The sequence below is a fragment of the Schistocerca cancellata genome, chromosome 8 (genome assembly GCF_023864275.1).
Source record: "Schistocerca cancellata isolate TAMUIC-IGC-003103 chromosome 8, iqSchCanc2.1, whole genome shotgun sequence".
NCBI lineage: Eukaryota > Metazoa > Arthropoda > Insecta > Orthoptera > Acrididae > Schistocerca > Schistocerca cancellata.
The window spans coordinates 112,647,179-112,667,551 of NC_064633.1; positions in this window are offsets into that span (position 1 = coordinate 112,647,179).

Here is a 20,373-nt window from a genome sequence, read left to right on the forward strand (position 1 = left end):
TGAATCCGCACTTCCCAAACGCCAATAAATTGTAAACAATAGTTTCTGTCGCGATATCCAATTTCTGCACGGGGAACAATAGTGAGCTGCGTAAAAACCTCCCATGCAACTACCAGTGCATTGAGTTGATAGTCAACCGGCCTTCGGGAAACCGTCCGAACTTCTGAGAACATTGAAGTCGTACGTCCCAGTTCACAGAAAAGCCCTCGTCATTCGTTAGAAAAACTTGGTTCCAGCAAGGCGGCACGACATGCCACATCTCCAACACGGCCTTCGTGAATAGTTTGGTAAAACATCGAAACCCGCTTCTGTGGAATGGCCGCCTCGGTCGCCCCTTAACTACTCCAGGCTACCTATTTACCTATGGGGTATTTTAAGGTGAGAGAGTACTCAGAACGTCCGAGAAACTTGAAACAGTTAAACGATCGAATTCACGATGAAATTTGCAGAATTCCTCTAGCATTTACGAAAGATGTGTTCAAAAACTAGGTGAAACGACACGGGTATCGCTTAGCAGCGAATGGTCGCCAATTGTCCTACGTAGTATTTCAAAAGTAAACTTGCATAAATTTGGCACCTTGTGCCAAATGTTCAAGTTTTTTCACGATTGGTTTGTGTACTACACAAATTTGAAACTGTCAAAACATTGTAAAACACCTTGCAGCATTACGGGCTGAATACCCATCTTTGCTCGGGTATATACACTGAAGATCCAAAGAAACTGGTACACATGCCTAGTCTTGAGCAGGGCCCCAGGAACACGCAGAAGTGCCGCAAAGCGACATGGCATGGACTCGACTACCGTTAGAAGTAGTGTTGGAGGGAACTAACAACATGAACCTTGCAGGGTTGACCATAAATCCGTAAGAGTACGAGGGGGTGGAGATGTCTTCTGAACATCACGTTGCAACATATCCCAGATATGCTTAATAATGTCTATCTATGGGGAGTCTGGTGGCCAGCGGAATTAACTCAGAAGAGTGTTGTTGGAACCACTCTGTAGCAGTTCTGGACGTATGGGGTGTCGCATTGTCCGGCTGGAATTGCCCAAGTCCGTCAGAATGCACAATGGATGTGAATGGGTGCATGTGATCAGACAGTATGCTTACGTACGTGTCACCTGTCAGAGTCGTATCTAGACGTATGAGGGTTCCCATATCACTCCAATTTACACAATAAAAAGACTTACAATGAAGGAATTATCCGAATGGGACGGAAATCAGTAGATGAAATGTACCTTGTGGGGCGTCGAGTAACTTGTTGTGAAAATTAATCTTGCTGTATAAATGCTTGCATGTTGAATGAGTTTCAGGCTTTTAGAATGTTGTTAATGCTGTCTTTCGCCGTTCTCATCACTGGCTCTCTATTTACTTTTTAGCACCCAGAAAGTGATTTAACAAAACGTGGAGCCTGTAATTAGAGTTCCTAGTGCCCACTTCATCTGAGAATACCATTATAGCTGCAGCTTATAGCTCTGAGGAATTAGGAGATTGTCCGGGATTTCTAATCAAAACGGTTTTCCAAAATAGTTGAGTATATTCTGAAATTCACTGATAACAAACACAAGTATCCCTACAACCTAACTAACAGAGCAGTTCAGAGTCTAATGCGCTGATGCAACTATAAATGTCCGAATTAAATGTTAAAAAGAATGCTCGCCAAGATTTGATGAGAATATTTCATCAAACGCCACGCTAAATAATTGGTAGAATGTCTGTCCCGCGACGGCACGTGAAAATACGACAATACACAAACTGAAGCTAGATAATGAAAATCATCCCAGAATTAACCCTTCACTTGAAATGATTTCATGGTTCCGCGCATCTCTAGTAACTTAATACGGCACCCGAGGCTGTTTGTAGCAGTGATACCGATGCGACGCGACTCCCGACACAGCTGGCGTGCTATTCAGCGTCTGGAGAGAACTGGGGCCTTTCTTCCTCGCGCAGCGTTCTTATATATATAGCCGCGATGCGGATGGCTAAGGGAACGCCTGATCAAATCGGCTCTCCCGACTAGCCGCTGGGCTAGTAACGCACCACTTCAAGTTACATAATAATATATAGCTTCTTTTGCTGATGGCCGATGAAGCTCTTAATTTAAACGTGCATTCAGCACGCAGGTAAGTATTGATAATAAAATTTTGACGTGGCTAAGTTAAATATTTTGGGCGAGAGAATTAATTAAATTACACTGCACGCAGTAGATGAGCTCTGAACTGGCCCTTTTGAGATCCGTTATCGCTATAATTTTATAGGTATTCAAAAGAAACTTTTCACATCTTCACAGTCATAGTGGACCTCCAACCTATTTAAATCTAAACATCCTAGCCTTATTTATTAGCCTACTTAATCTATCTTGCTTCCTTCAGTTTTGAGACGAAAACCAGAAAATCATGAATTTCCACTAAAGTCTCAATTTGTGAAATCCAAAGTACTGTTTTTATTAAATCATTATGAAAGATGAATCTAAATATAAATTATGAAGTCTCTAGCTCTTTTCTGTTGCGCCAATGATTTTTTCAGAAAAACGTCCAAATTTCAAAAATGGCTGAAGTTATCGAACTGATATTTAACACACATTAATTTAGTATTATTCCTGACATGCTAGAAAAGTTTTAGGTCATTTGCTTGATTTTTAAGGTATTGCGCAACATTTATGACGTCAGAGCTAGTTACAGCAGACTGGCTGGCACACAATGGAAACTGATGTGAATTTACTACAGCGTGAGTAGGCTGCTTCCCTACAACCTGTTTAGAAAAACAAATGATTATAATTTCAAAAAACCTGTATAATTATTCTAGAGAAAGTGTTTTACAAACAGGAAGCCAATAACGTGTTAGTCCACCCCTGGCCCTTATGCAAGCAGTTATTCGGCTTGACATTTATTGACGGAGCTGTTAGACGACCTCCTGAGGGATGTCGTGCCAAACTGTGTCCAACTGACTTGTCAGATCATCAAAATCCCGAGACGGTTGGAAGGCACTGCCCGTAATGCTCGAAACGATCTCAATTGGGAGGAGATTCGGCGACATTGCTGACCAAGTTAGGGTTTGGAAAGCACGGAGAGAAGCAGTAGCAACTCTCGCCGAGTGTGGGATGGCATTATCGTCCTGAAATGTAAGCCCAGCATGACTCGCCAAAAAGGGGCATCAAAACGGGGCGTACCTCTGTGCTGTAAGGGTGCGGCATATGACAACCAAAGGGATTCTACTATGAAAAAAAAAAATTGCACCCCAGACCACAGCTCCTGGTTGTTTGGCCGTATGGTGGGCGACAGTCAGGGTGGTATCCCCCCGCTGTCTGGGCTTTCTCCAGATTATTCGGCCTTGAATCTCGTTAACTCGAACAGAATTGTCTTCAGTGAAAAGTCCCGCTTCGAACTGAACCCCCATGACCAGCAGATACGTATTGCAGATTGCCATACAGTGGTTGCAGTGTACAAACTGTCACCCAACAAAAAGGAGTGAAGGTCTGGGCTGCCATATTTTATTCATATAAGGACCCCTTTGGTTGTTACTCACAGCACTCTTACGGTATTCAACGCCCAGTTTTGTTTCCCTTCACGGAATGCCATCCTGGGCTTCCATTTCAGCGAGATAATGTCTGCCCACACGCGAGGAGAATTTCTGCTGCTTATCCCCATGCTTTCCAAACCCAACCTTGGCCACCAAGTTCGCCGCATTTATGCAATTGAGATCGGTTCGAGCAATAAGGACAGGGCAAGCAGCCCGGTGTATTAACGTTCTAAGGCACTAATTCGTCAGGATCTGGCACTATAGCCCTCTGGAGGACGTCCATCATCTCCATCGGTAATCCCAGGCCAAATAACTGCTTGCACAAGGGTGGACGAACGCGTTATTGACTTCCTGTTTGTGAAGCTCTTTCTGTTGAATAATTCGTACAATTTTTTTTGTGAAACTCAAATAATTTGTTTGTTTGTGCAGGTACATCACATCTACAGATTTCCGTTCCATTTGGGTAATTCCTTCCGTTCCATTTGGGTAATTCCTTCGGTGTGTCTTCTTTTTTGTCTTAAAGTGTATCATAGCAGCACCACCGCTACGTCTTCTAAGCGGCCTCTGCAACATATGTTGGCCGGCGATAACGTGCAGAAATGGTGGCAATCGATCTACCGCACTGTAGAAACTGTCAAACTGACTCATCAGGTGACCTGAAGAACTAGAGCAAGAATTGAAAAATAAATCCCTATTTTGTACAGTAATTTTCGTAACCTCACTCATTCATTCATTCCATGTATTCGTAAGTGCCATCAAGGAGGAAAAGCTGCAAGTATGGTGAGTCACAGAAAACTGTTAATTTCGGAAGGTTAACCACAGACTACAGTACCTTAGGAAATTAAATAGAAAAAATGTCAAAATAACTTTAGGAGGATGCGTCGCTATCAGTAGTGAACAAGGATTTACACTGTTCAATGCAGAATAGAGAGCTGATAAGTGGAAAGAGTACATGGATTCCCCTACAAAAGGGAGGAGCTGTCTGATGACCTGACTGAAAATCAAACAGCAGTTCGGTGAAATGGTTTTAGAATTATAAAACGTAGCTTACCCTACTCTATATGGTAAGATGGATCATTGTTTCCAATTTATGTATGGTTAGAATTCTGAAGTAAATTTTAATTTTAAACTATAGATCGTATCTGCATAATATCTAATTTTCTTCCCTCAAGTTTTTTTCTGGGTAAGTTACTAACGGGTGAACTATAATAAATTTTGATCGACTTTACCCCATTTCGAGAATTTTAGTCGTTTTTGCCATCTGATGGTAGGTCCTAGGACGATTTATGCTAGTACTGGTAGAGACCAAGACAACCATTACATGTAGCCCATACAAAGAAAGAGCAAGTTACGAATCCACACAATTAAATTCAGACCACAGTTTTCGATAGCTGATGCAATTATAAATCGAGTGACTACAACCACGAACTGATTACAGGTCGAATTGATTACAAGTTTATTAAGCAAGTGTATTAACTAAAAACGCAAATCTCTCCCAATAAATCAATCATTTGCATAGTTCTCAAACTGCGGGAGTGTTGTGGGAAGATATATCGTTAGATAGTGGTGGCTAGATGTGCATGCCTTAAATCAAAGGAATAGCTGTTTCTGTTCAAATTTCGTTCATGGCACAAATTGGTCGTGAAGGAGATGTTTATCTCCGTGTCTTCGTGTTGCCACCATGTGAAGAGCACAACCCCACAGCCAAAAATCTCCTCTGCTTTTGGTATAATGACGTGTTACGGGTAGATCAGTGTAGCTGCCACGCAGAGTCGGCAATGTGGATTATTGCTCCAGCAGTGGAAGTTCACTAAGTACACTACTGGCCATTAAAATTGCTACCCCACGAACATGACGTGCTACAGACGCGAAATTTAACCGACAGGAAGAAGATGCTGTGATATGAAAATGATCAGCTTTTCAGAGCATTCACACAAGGTTGTCGCCACCTACAACGTGCTGACGAGGAAAGTTTCCAACCGATTTCTCATACACAAACAGCAGCTGACCGGCGTTGCCTCGTGAAACGTTGTTGTGATGCCTCGTGTAAGGAGGAGAAATGCGTACCATCACGTTTCCGATTTTGATAAAGGTCAGATTGTAGCCTATCGCGATTGCGGTTTATCGTATAGCGACATTGCTGCTCGCGTTGGTCGAGATCCAATGACTGTTAGCAGAATATGGAATCGGTGGGTTCAGGATGGTAATACGGAACGGCGTGCTGGATCCCAACGGCCTCGTATCACTAGCAGTCGAGATGACAGGCATCTTATCCGGATTGCTGTAACAGATTGTGCAGCCCCATCTCGCTCCCTGAGTCAACAGATGGGGACGTTTGCAAGACAACAATCATCTGCACGAAGAGTTCGACGACGTTTGCAGCAGCACGGACTATCAGCTCGGGGACCATGGCTGCGGTCACCCTTGACGCTGCATCACAGACAGGAGCGCCTGCGATGGTGTACTCAACGAAGAACCTGGGTGCACGAATGGTGAAACGTCATTTTTTCGGATGTACCCAGGGTATGTTTACAGCATCATGATGGTCGCATCCGTGTTTGGCGACATCGCGGTGAACGCACATTGGAAGCGTGTATTCGCCATCGCCAAACTGGCGTATCACCCGGCGTGATGGTATAGGGTGCCATTGGTTACACGTCTCGGTCACCTATTGTTCGCACTGACGGCACTTTGAACAGTGGACGTTACATTTCAGATGTGTTACGACCTGTGGCTCTACCCTTCATTCGATTCCTTCGAAACCCTACGTATCAGTAGGATTATGCACGACCGCATGTTGCAGGTCCTGTACGGGCCTTTCTGGATACAGAAAATGTTAGACTGCTGTCCTGACCAGGAATTGCAATCGTCTGGTCAATGGTGGCCGAGCAACTGGCTCGCCACAATACGCCAGTGACCGTTCTTGATGATCTGTGGTATCGTGATGAAGCTGCATGGGCAGCTGTACCTGTACACTCCATCCAAGCTCTGTGTGACTCAATGCCCCGGCGTATCAAGGCCGTTATTACGGCCAGAGGCGGTTGTTCTCGGTACTGATTTCTCAGGATCTATGCACAAAATTTGCGTGAAAATGTAATCACAAGTCAGTTGTGGTATAATATATTTCTCCAATGAAATTGTCCAATGCATTTCTTCTTGGTGTAGCAGTTTTAATGGCCAGAAGCGTAGTTTTATAGCCTACGTGCAAAATTATTGGAGACACCGCGTTCCACCTCACACATTCGTCTCACTTATTTCATTTCATTTATGTAATTCTTTTCTTATTCGTTGACTATGGCTTATTGATTCTTGTCAACGAGAACAATCGCACAGTAACCTTTCTCTAAGCTAGATAGCAGCATCTGTGATCTCCATTACCTTGGAGTCCGACTTGCAGTGCCCACGCTTGCTATTAATCCCATCGCGTCTCGAGAATACGGCATCGAAAGACGTCGACAGAGTTGAGGCCACGCACGCCTGTGGTCGACGCTACAACTTACCAGCCACCTACTTGCTGTTCATAAGCTGCTAAGCATTACTGTAAATGCCGACCACAAAATGAATTCCAGAACTCTCATGGCTACTCAATAAGACCCACACTCTGTTGTAACGGTCCGGTTATCGTGACCGTCTTAATCTGCTATTTCAAGATAAGTCTAGAGGTAGCGTCGTTGATTAGTAATCGAAACGTCATCGGTCCCGGGTTCGAAACCCGTCACCCCTTAAATTTTGTCAAATATTCAGCATTGGCTGTCGAAGAGTTCCGGCGTAAGGAGTCACACTCATTCTGCCAACGGCTTTGTCAAAAGAGGGCGGAGGAGCAGACAGAGATTCAGGGCATACTCTTATCCTTGCGGTGGGAAACTGCCCCACAAGGCGGAAAAATCGGAAATGATCATCGGCATGAGGATGCAGAAGACAATGGGAACCACTGCGTTAAAGACACATAGGATAATGTGTATCCACATGACATGTGGCCTGTAATAGAAAAAGTGTCATGATGATCTCTCCATTGACAATAGATTCCTGAATAGTCCTCCCTTCGGATCTCCGGAAGGGGACTGCCAGTAGGGAAGTGACCATGAGAAAAAGATTGATTAATCAGAGAAAGGATAACGTTCGTCCAGTCGGCGCATGGAATGTCAGAAGCTTGAACGTGGTAGGGAAGCTAGGAAATATGAAAAGGGGGATGCGAAGGGTCAATCTAGATATAGTGGATGTGGTATTGATAGCTACGATGCCACGGCGTAGGTACGAGTTCTTAGGTTGTCACTACGACACCGACACCGACGACAGAGCCCTCTAGCCGGCACTGTGCAGCTCTACGAGCCCTGCTCCAGATTCTACCCATTTTGATTGCGAGTAGACGACCAAGCAACATTGTTTCTACACTTCTGGAAATGGAAAAAAAAACACATTGACACCGGTGTGTCAGACCCACCATACTTGCTCCGGACACTGCGAGAGGGCTGTACAAGCAATGATCACACGCACGGCACAGCGGACACACCAGGAACCGCGGTGTTGGCCGTCGAATGGCGCTAGCTGCGCAGCATTTGTGCACCGCCGCCGTCAGTGTCAGCCAGTTTGCCGTGGCATACGGAGCTCCATCGCAGTCTTTAACACTGGTAGCATGCCGCGACAGCGTGGACGTGAACCGTATATGCAGTTGACGGACTTTGAGCGAGGGCGTATAGTGGGCATGCGGGAGGCCGGGTGGACGTACCGCCGAATTGCTCAACACGTGGGGCGTGATCTCTTCACAGTACATCGATGTTGTCGCCAGTGGTCGGCGGAAGGTGCACGTGCCCGTCGACCTGGGACCGGACCGCAGCGACGCACGGATGCACGCCAAGACCGTAGGATCCTACGCAGTGCCGTAGGGGACCGCACCGCCACTTCCCAGCAAATTAGGGACACTGTTGCTCCTGGGGTATCGGCGAGGACCATTCGCAACCGTCTCCATGAAGCTGGGCTACGGTCCCGCACACCGTTAGGCCATCTTCCGCTCACGCCCCAACATCGTGCAGCCCGCCTCCAGTGGTGTCGCGACAGGCGTGAATGGAGGGACGAATGGAGACGTGTCGTCTTCAGCGATGAGAGTCGCTTCTGCCTTGGTGCCAATGATGGTCGTATGCGTGTTTGGCGCCGTGCAGGTGAGCGCCACAATCAGGACTGCATACGACCGAGGCACACAGGGCCAACACCCGGCATCATGGTGTGGGGAGCGATCTCCTACACTGGCCGTACACCACTGGTGATCGTCGAGGGGACACTGAATAGTGCACGGTACATCCAAACCGTCATCGAACCCATCGTTCTACCATTCCTAGACCGGCAAGGGAACTTGCTGTTCCAACAGGACAATGCACGTCCGCATGTATCCCGTGCCACCCAACGTGCTCTAGAAGGTGTAAGTCAACTACCCTGGCCAGCAAGATCTCCGGATCTGTTCCCCATTGAGCATGTTTGGGACTGGATGAAGCGTCGTCTCACGCGGTCTGCACGTCCAGCACGAACGCTGGTCCAACTGAGGCGCCAGGTGGAAATGGCATGGCAAGCCGTTCCACAGGACTACATCCAGCATCTCTACGATCGTCTCCATGGGAGAATAGCAGCCTGCATTGCTGCGAAAGGTGGATATACACTGTACTAGTGCCGACATTGTGCATGCTCTGTTGCCTGTGTCTATGTGCCTGTGGTTCTGTCAGTGTGATCATGTGATGTATCTGACCCCAGGAATGTGTCAATAAAGTTTCCCCTTCCTGGGACAAAGAATTCACGGTGTTCTTATTTCATTTTCCAGGAGTGTATTTCATAGTGGGCGAGCCACTAGAGATTTGGCCTTTGTAACTTCTAGCCGATGTTAGATTTGATGTACAGCTTCGCCCCTACGTGCTCGTCTCAGCCAAAGTTAAGTCAGAGTTGTTTATGAATTCAAGTTATTGTGTAGTGACATAGTAAAACCATTTCTAAGAGCAGCACCGAGAGATTTTTACCTCACCTGCTCCTACTCGGCCTACCATTCAGTTTGTAGGAGCAGACCCACGCACCGCCTACCAGGCGGGATACAAAAGCTGCCGACGAGGATGCTGCCTGTTTTCTCCTCTCCTCTTATCATTTTTTGCTTGGTACTGCTTGCCCCGTGTAAAGTGTGGTGGCTGTACGTTACAAATTCTTTCGTCTGCGGCGTGGCCCTACTCAGTCCAATAAATCTTGGTTAGCGGACCTTCAGGGACTAACTTCTGACTATGACTTTAATTGCTCATGTGAACGCTCATATGCGGATATCATGATTGGAGACGCTATTGCGCAGAATGTGGCGGATCACCGCAATCCTAAAATTTAAAAACCCGTCTTTGCAGGAAGTAGTGGACTTGCTAGACAGACAAGGTACATGGCTACTTCGCCGTTCGACGTGACCCCGGCGGTGTGTACTGTTAGCGCGGCATAACACAAGACCAAAAAATGGCTCTGAGCACTATGGGACTTAACATCTGTGGTCATCAGTCCCCTAGAACTTAGAACTAACTAACCTAAGGACATCACACACATCCATACCCAAGGCAGGATTCGAACCTGCGACCGTAGTGGGCACCCGGTTCCAGACTAAAGTCCCTAGAACCGCTCGGCCACACCGGCAACGAGTGACCCCTCCCCCCCCCCCCCCCCCCCCCACTCCGCATAGCCCCAGCACAGCACGCCACGCCGTGCTGCTCTCACGCAAGTAAACAAGTTTCAAACGAGGCACCTACTCAGAAACTGAAATCATGTCCGAACTGTTTTCGTGCCCACCCACGGGACAGTTTCCCATCCCATCAAGCACAGTGTTAGTTTTGTAATAAGAAAGGACATTGAAAGGTCTCTGTTGGATTCCTTTCATGTTAATTTCTGAAATCTGTTGTCATTTACGGCATAAATTCCTCTTCTAAATTTACTGTGATGTTTCTGACTGTCTGGGAGGAGACTGAGCAGTGAAACGTGTTACTTTTACACATAAACAAGAACGATCTGTCACACTACTGCACTTTAAAACACAGTCTATATGTAATTCATGTCACACAGTCTCATACGGAACCTACATCCGCTTTCTTTTATATACTGTATATGATAAGATACTATCATCCTCCTTCCCTTCTGTGTGAGAGGATGAATGAGCAAATGTATTTCTATTTGCATGCTTGATGGTAGCAGACAAGCCTGTCTGCTAGAGAACAGTAGGACCAACGTCGGAACAGGTAGCTACTCTTTCTAAAGGCAGAGAGGTTTCTATTCTTAGTATGGTCCTGTCCGTCCCTTGTCATGTTGGTATAGGAAGCTGCCTCTCTGGCCACTTCCGTTTGTATCTGTTAAGCACGCTCGGTAGGAGCCCAGGTCAGTCTGCCCGCGGCGAGCGTCTGAAGTGGTAAGATCTCCGGCTAAGCGCGTCTCTGCTAAGTCCGTAGGACAATGGATTTCTTAAGTTCAGCCTAACTGAAAATTTAATCACCTCTATTTCAGGTTTAGCTCTGAAATATCTGATGTTATCTTAAATTGCAATGCAGTGTATTTCCAGTGTGAAGTTCAGAATATCTTCCAGTAGTTGCTTTGTCACTACTTTGTGAGTAAAGTGGAACCACGTGTTGATCAGTAACTCTAACTTAGATCATCAATCTTAAATGCGAATGTGCGTGAGATTATAATGTCTCGTCTTGACAATATTTTTCAATATAGCAACTTTTCTTTATGTTCAACCCTCTTGGGCTGTACTTTGTGAGACCAGTACCACGTGCTTATACAATTGTTTGACCCATCAGGTTAATAGTAAGATGATAGTAACCAGTTAGAGGTTTTTCGTTTGTAAATTGCTTTTCGATCTAATTTATTTTAATTATCAAAATTATTGTGGAGTTACACTCTTTGTGTAAAACAAGTTGAACACGTGAAGCATGTGGTGTAATCATCAAAGTAGCCCTCAGCTATTCTTTTCAGGAAGATTTTACAGAGAGTTAGTATGAATTTAGTATACCAGTGTGTGGTAATTACATGATGGACAGGATTGCGCTACGAACGTAACTTCTTTGGGTGAAAATTGAAACGGTTGGTTGGGCTTAATTTCCTCTTGCATATGTTTCAACGTTCTTCGTGTGTCATTTTATGAATGCAGTGTTGTATGCAGTCTCCCAATCTTGGCTCCACATTTGATGTGTTCCGTAAGATTACAAACTCACATTTTCACAGTCCTAAATAAGGCACCAGTTTAGTTATGAATCAAGTTTAATATGCTGAAATTTCAATGATCAATGTTAAAATAAATTTCCAAATATAAAATGACCTATTTCTTTTTATTTAAATTCTCTTTATATATATATATATATATATATATATATATATATATATATATATATATATATATATATATATAATCACCTGTTGTCGTATGATGATTAAAAGATTATAATTAATGTTAGCCTGGTTGGGAATTTGGTAAGCTAGACTGGATACCTGATAAAACAGTTGCTCAGTAATGCAAGGTTAACTTCCCCAAACAGCTCACAGCTTTTAACCCACTTTTATAGTCTTGAATATCAGCACCGCTTACACCACAAATTAATGCTACAACACTACGTCATGTGCAAGCTCTGTCTCGATACCATGTCAGAGGTTCCGTTATGTATCCATACATAAATGTGTCCTGGGAGCGTTGCTCGCTAGATCACATCATAATTTAACCATTTCCGGTCATCCTCCCATAATTTAGACTAGTTCTTTAAGTACATATTGACCTATGTCGGTCGATTATTTTAAGTGTGTTGACCGGAGCGATGTTCGCCAAGTCACACTTTAGCTTTGAGCGTAATTGACCTCTGTCGGTCAATAGTTTTAAGTGTGTTGACTGGAGGGATGTTTGCAAATCACACTTTAGGTTTAAACATAATACCCGCTGTCATTCCCTAAGTTCAATGGCAGTGGTCACCAGGTCCGAATTCTGATTGCAGTGGTTCACACACAGTTTTTGCAGAATGTATGTGGATCACCTCCATGAAGACAAATTGAGTACTCCACTGCCGCCACATTATCCCGTACTATAGTGGTTTCTGCAACTCATAACCATAACTTCATCAAGAAGCTCAATCAGGCACGTGCATTAGTTTTTGACTTGATTCTAGCCCATTCAGGTCAAATATACTAATCTTGAGTAATGACCATTTATTATGTGGCCCGTATTGCCGGATGTTACAGATTAGATATAGACTTGTTCATAAGTTCAATCATGACCATTTGCGTGCTAAGTCAATAGGATGTTCATGCATTCTAACCATAGCTAAGCAAGTGCTTAACAATTACGTCTTAAAAATTTCTAGACCTAGTCATAATAATAACAATGTTGGCTTTATATTATCCTTCCCACTCCTAAGTTCTTTTTAGGTGATTAAACTTCGTGCTTAAGGACAAACATTTTCCTATATAGGCCATACCTTGTAAGCACGTGATGTCTTCCTCATATTATGACCAATGAATACTTCTTAAATGTTAACACAGTCGATCAAAGTACGTTCGGCACAGGGTAACATATACGCCCTTTTCCTCAGTTATACCTTTTATTTCACGTTACTAGTAAATTCAAGGTCAGGCGTTACGTTCGCTTGTCCCAACAAGTAACTATCATACAGTTTATGCGCAGGCGCAAGGTATTGTGTCCGCCTAGGCGGGCCTCATGACGCTACCGTCAGTTCCAGAACAACTCTCGTGGCTGCCGCATCGCGGTCGCGAAGTGGGGCCAAGGCAGATTCAAGTAAGTTTTTACAGTCTAACGATAATTTATGGATTTTTAGTTTTAGCTTGACGGTGTCCATCATGGACAAAAGGTAGTTACTGTTATTCTGAAGACGGTTGGGTTATCCCGACTGAAACCGATGTCAATTCTAGGTAAACGGTGCAACTGAGGCTGTTGATTATTAAAATTAAAAGTAATGAGGTTCGCCGATGACATTGTAATTCTGTCAGAGACAGCAATGGACTTGGAAGAGCAGTTAAACGGAATGGATGGTGTCTTGAAGGGAGGATATAAGATGAACATCAACAAAAACAAAACGAGGATAATGGAATGTAGTCGAATTAAGTCGGGTGATGTTGAGGGTATTAGATTAGGAAATGAGACACTTAATGTAGTAAAGGAGTTTTGCTATTTGGGGAGCAAAATAACTGATGATGGTCGAAGTAGAGAGGATATAAAATGTAGACTGGCAATGGCAAGGAAAGCGTTTCTGAAGCAGAGAAATTTGTTAACACCGAGTATAGATTTAAGTGTCAGGAAGTCATTTCTGAAAGTATTTGTATGGAGTGTAGCCATGTATGGAAGTGAAACATGGACGGTAAATAGTTTGGACAAGAAGAGAATAGAAGCTTTCGAAATGTGGTGCTACAGAAGAATGCTGAAGATCAGATGGGTAGATCACATAACTAATGAGGAAGTATTGGATAGGATTGGGGAGAAGAGAAGTTTGTGGCCGAACTTGACCAGAAGAAGGGATCGGTTGGTAGGACATGTTCTGAGGCATCAAGGGATCACCAATGTAGTATTGGAGGGCAGCGTGGAGGGTTAAAGTCGTAGGGGGAGACCAAGAGATGAATACTCTAAGTTCAGAAGGATGTAGGTTGCAGTAGGTACCGGGAGATGAAGAAGCTTGCACAGGATAGAGTAGCATGGAGAGCTGCATCAGACCAGTCTCAGGACTGATGACAACAACAACAACATTTATACAGTTGCTGACAGGGCCGCGAAATGTTGAAGATGTTCTGTACAAATTGTAAATAATCCTTCGCTCCCTGTATTTTACCCCCGCCACCTTCAGTTTTTGAAAGAGAGTATTCCAGTCGACATTGTCAAAGCGATTTTAATTTATGAATATTTATTAGGTTATCATTGTATATTTGTGTTACCAACAGGTGGTACAGCTTTATTATAATTCAGTTGATAATCAAATCTCATGGTATTAATCATGATGAGCATAATTGGTGGGAGCAATGATCATAATACTCTTTAGTATGGGCAATGTATCTCCTGCGAGCTGGGTTCAGTGGTGCCTGCCGCTACGGATGCCGGTGGGAAGGCAGGGCAGCGGTAGGTGGCTCGCGTTCAGATATTGTGTCGAGCAGGACTTAGGCCGGTTCGCGGAAGGGAGGGATGCTTCGCCAGTCGATACAATGGGACTGGCATTAGACACGGTGCGTTTGGGTGACCCACCGTGGGTGGTGTCTGAGAGCAGCGACCGTGGAAGTATCGTGTCGGCCTCTATTGTTAACGAAAGCGGTGGCGACTTGTTGGCACCTGTGGGTGGTGTTTTGTTTCTCCTTTTGCCGCCACGCGGCGTTCGCGCAGAGGCGACGGGTTTCAGAGCTGATTCGACGGACGCCTAGCAACGTCAGGAATGCTGCACTACAGCTCGCGCCGAAGTTCTACATCTACATCTACATGACTACTCTGCAGTTCACATTTAAGTGCTTGGCAGAGGGTTCATCGAACCACAATCATACTATCTCTCTACCATTCCACACCGCGCGGGAAAAACGAACACCTAAACCTTTCTGTTCGAGCTCTGATTTCTCTTGCTCAACAAAATATTTTCGCATTCGGAAGAGGAAGTTGGTGACTGAAATTTCGTAAACAGATCTCGCCGCGACGAAAAACGTCTTTGCTTTAATGACTTCCATTCCAACTCGCGTATCATATCTGCCACACTCTCTCCCCTGTTACGTGATAATACAAAACGAGCTGCCCTTTTTTGCACCCTTTCGATGTCCTCCCTCAATCCCACCTGGTAAGGATCCCAAACCGAGCAGCAATATTCTAACAGAGGACGAACGAGTGTAGTGTAAGCTGTCTCTTTAGTGGACTTGTTGCATCTTCTAGGTGTCCTACCAAAGAAACGCAACCTTTGGCTCGTCTTCCCCACAATATTATCTATGTGGTCTTTCCAACTGAAGTTGTTCGTGATTTTGACACCCAGGTACTTGGTTGAATTGACAGCCTTGAGAATTGTACTATTTATCGAGTAATCGAATTCCAACGGATTTCTTTTGGAACTCATGTGGATCACCTCACACTTTTCGTTATTTAGCCTCAACTGCCACCTGCCACACCATACATAAATCTTTTCTAAATCGCTTTGCAACTGATACTGGTCTTCGGATGACCTTACTAGACGGTAAATTACAGCATCATCTGCGAACAACCTAAGAGAACTGCTCAGATTGTCACCCAAGTCATTTATATAGATCAGTAACAGCAGAGGTACCAGGACGCTTCCCTGGGGAACACCTGGTATCACTTCAGTTTTACTCTATGACTTGCCGTCTATTACTACGAACTGCGACCTTCCTGACAGGAAATCACGAATCCAGTCGCACAACTGAGACGATACCCCATAGGCCCGCAGCTTGATTAGAAGTCGCTTGTGAGGAACGCTGTCAAAAGCTTTCCGGAAATCCAGAAATACGGAATCAACCTGAGATCCCCTGTCGATAGCGGCCATTACTTCGTGCGAATAAAGAGCTAGCTGCGTTGCACAAGAACGATGTTTTCTGAAACCATGCTGATTACGTATCAATAGATCGTTCCCTTCGAGGTGATTCATAATGTTTGAATACAGTATATGCTCCAAAACCCTACTGCAAACCGACGTCAATGATATAGGTCTGTAGTTCGATGGATTACTCCTACTACCCTTCTTAAACACTGGTGCGACCTGCGCAATTTTCCAATCTGTAGGTACAGAGCTACCGGTGAGCGAGCGGTTGTATATGATTGCTAAGTAGGGAGCTATTGTATCAACGTAATCTGAAAGGAACCTAATCGGTTTACAATATGGACCTGAAGACTTGCCCGTATCAAGCGATTTGAGTTGCTTCGCAACCCCTAAGGTATCTACTTCTCTGAAACTCATGCTAGCAGCTGTTCGTGTTTCAAATTCTGGAATATTCCATTCGTCTTCCCTGGTGAAGGAATTTCGGATAACTGCGTTCAATAACTCCGCTTTAGCGGCACAGTCGTCGGTAACAGTACCATCGGCACAGCGCAGCGAAGGTATTGACTGCGTCTTGCCGCTTGTGTACTTTACATACGACCAGAATTTCTTCGGATTTTCTACCAAATTTCGAGACAATGTTTCGTTGTGGAATCTATTAAAGGCATCTCGCATTGAAGTCCGTGCCAAATTCCGCGCGTCTGTAAATTTTAGCCAATCTTCGGGATTTCGCGTTCTTCTGAACTTCGCATGCTTTTTCCGTTGCCTCTGCAACAGCGTTCGGACCTGTTTTGTGTACTTTGGGGATCAGTTCCAATTTATGAGGTATGAATCTCTCAATTGCTGTTGCTACTATATCTTTGAATTTGAGCTACATCTGGTCTACATTTGCATAGTTAGTTCGGAAGGAATGGAGATTGTCTCTTAGGAGGGCTTCTAGTGACACTTTATCCGCTTTTTTAAATAAAATTATTTTGCGTTTGTTTCTGGTGGATTTGGAAGAAACGGTATTGAGCCTAGCTACAACGACCTTGTGATCACTAATCCGTGTATCAGTCATGATGCTCTCTATTAGCTCTGGATTGTTTGTGGCTAAGAGGTCAAATGTGGTTTCGCAACCATTTATAATTCGCGTGGGTTCGTGGACTAACTGCTCGAAATAATTTTCGGAGAAAGCATTTAGGACAATCTCGGAAGATGTTTTCTGCCTACCACCGGTTTTGAACAAGTATTTTTGCCAACATATCGATGGAAGGTTGAAGTCCCCACCAACTATAACCGTATGAGTGGGGTATTTATTTGTTACGAGACTCAAATTTTTTTCTGAACTGTTCAGCAACTATATCATCGGAGTCTGGGGGTCGATAGAAGGAGCCAATTATTAACTTAGTTCGGCTGTTAAGTATAACCTCCACCCATAGCAATTCGCACGGAGTATCTACTTCGACTTCACTACAAGATAAACCAGTATTGACACAAACACTCCACCACCAATTCTGCCTAATCTATCTTTCCTGAACACCGTCTGAGACTTCGTAAAAATTTCTGCAGAACTTATTTCAGGCTTTATCCAGCATTCTGTACCTATAACGATTTCAGCTTCTGTGCTTTCTACTAGCGCTTGTAGCTCAGGGACTTTCCCAGCACAACTACAACAATTTACAATTCCGACTGTTCCTTGATCCAAGCACGTCCTGTATTTGCCATGCACCCTTTGAGATTGTAGCCCACCCCGTACGTTCCCGAGGCCTTCTAACCTAAAAAACCGCCCAGTTCACGCCGCACAGCCTCCGCTACGCGTGTAGCCGCCAGCTGAGTGTAGTGAACTCCTGACCTATTCCTATTCAGAGGAAGCCGAAACCCCACCACCCTATGGCGCAAGTCAAGGAATCTGCAGCCAACAAGGTCGCAAAACCGTCTGAACCTCTGATTAAGACCTTCCACCCAGCTCTGCACCAAAGGTCCGCAGTCGGTTCTGTCAACGATGCTGCAGATGGTGAGCTCTGCCTTCATCTTGTAAGCAAGACCGGCAGCCTTCACCAAATCAGATAGCCGCTGGAATCCAGAGAGAATTTCCTCAGATCCAAAGCGACACACGTCATTAGTGCTGACATGTGCCACCACCTGCAGCTGGCTGCACCCTGTGCTCTTCGTGGCACCCGGAAGGACCCTTTCCACATCAGGAATGACTCCACTCGGAATGCACACGGAGTGCACATTGGATTTCTTCCCCTCATTAGCCGCCATATCCCTAAGGGGCCCCATTACGCGCCCAACATTGGAGCTCCCAACTACCAATAAGCCCACCCTCTGCGATTGCCCGGACATTGAAGGCCGAGAATCATCCTCTGAAACAGGACAGGCAGCTGCATCTGGCTCAGCCAGAGACAGTGCCTGAAACCTATTTGTCAGCCGCACCGGGGAGGCTTTCTGATCAGCCTCCGGGGACGTCTTTCGCTGCCTGCCACGCCTTGGAACGACCTCCCAATCAACCACAGGCGAGGGCTCAGCCCCACTGCGGGCAGCAACCGGGGCAACCACAGCGGCAGACCGATCTGGGGACAGACGGGACGAGGTTGACATCTCCGTGATACTCAAGTCCGACTCCCCACAGTGGTGCCCATTGGCAACAGCCTCAAGCTGCGCGACTGAAGTCAGCGCCGCTTGCAGCTGTGAGCGAAGGGATGACAACTCAGCTCTCATCCGAACACAGCAATCACAGTCCTCATAGGGCGTATGTTGTACCTAGGAAGTGTGCTGGAATTTTCCAGAAACGGAATGATTCTGCCATTGGTGGGGTCTTTACGCACAGTTCTGTAATAGGATAGTTATGTTGTGGGGCAAGTCGTGTGGGCCGCTCAGTTGAGACGCGTTTTGCACACTGAAAAGAGCAGTACTATAGCTGGGCCTGGTTAGGTGCGAGGACGGAACTGGTGCTCCGGTCTTCGTGGAGGAAAGTTTGCATCCAGGCTGTGGGCGCGGAACTGATTGATTCTGGGCGCGCCTGCAGCACTTCCAGAGGAGCTCAGCGAGCTGTCGTCTGAAGCAGTCCCCGTGCAGCATAGGTAACAACACTGGCTCTCTTCAACGGACAGAACAGAGGGTGAAATTTGTGATGTTTCAATAAAGTTGGGGATAGTTCGTTCCATGGGATTCGCAGACTCATCTCATTGATTATTAGCACTGTGCGATTTAAGTCAGATTTTTTAGCGATATCTGTAATACACTCCTGGAAATTGAAATAAGAACACCGTGAATTCATTGTCCCAGGAAGGGGAAACTTTATTGACACATTCCTGGGGTCAGATACATCACATGATCACACTGACAGAACCACAGGCACATAGACCCAGGCAACAGAGCATGCACAATGTCGGCACTAGTACAGTGTATATCCACCTTTCGCAGCAATGCAGGCTGCTATTCTCCCATGGAGACGATCGTAGAGATGCTGGATGTAGTCCTGTGGAACGGCTTGCCATGCCATTTCCACCTGGCGCCTCAGTTGGACCAGCGTTCGTGCTGGACGTGCAGACCGCGTGAGACGACGCTTCATCCAGTCCCAAACATGCTCAATGGGGGACAGATCCGGAGATCTTGCTGGCCAGGGTAGTAACTTACACCTTCTAGAGCACGTTGGGTGGCACGGGATACATGCGGACGTGCATTGTCCTGTTGGAACAGCAAGTTCCCTTGCCGGTCTAGGAATGGTAGAACGATGGGTTCGATGACGGTTTGGATGTACCGTGCACTATTCAGTGTCCCCTCGACGATCACCAGTGGTGTACGGCCAGTGTAGGAGATCGCTCCCCACACCATGATGCCGGGTGTTGGCCCTGTGTGCCTCGGTTGTATGCAGTCCTGATTGTGGCGCTCACCTGCACGGCGCCAAACACGCATACGACCATCATTGGCACCAAGGCAGAAGCGACTCTCATCACTGAAGACGACACGTCTCCATTCGTCCCTCCATTCACGCCTGTCGCGACACCACTGGAGGCGGGCTGCACGATGTTGGGGCGTGAGCGGAAGACGGCCTAACGGTGTGCGGGACCGTAGCCCAGCTTCATGGAGACGGTTGCGAATGGTCCTCGCCGATACCCCAGGAGCAACAGTGTCCCTAATTTGCTGGGAAGTGGCGGTGCGGTCCCCTACGGCACTGCGTAGGATCCTACGGTCTTGGCGTGCATCCGTGCGTCGCTGCGGTCCGGTCCCAGGTCGACGGGCACGTGCACCTTCCGCCGACCACTGGCGACAACATCGATGTACTGTGGAGACCTCACGCCCCACGTGTTGAGCAATTCGGCGGTACGTCCACCCGGCCTCCCGCATGCCCACTATACGCCCTC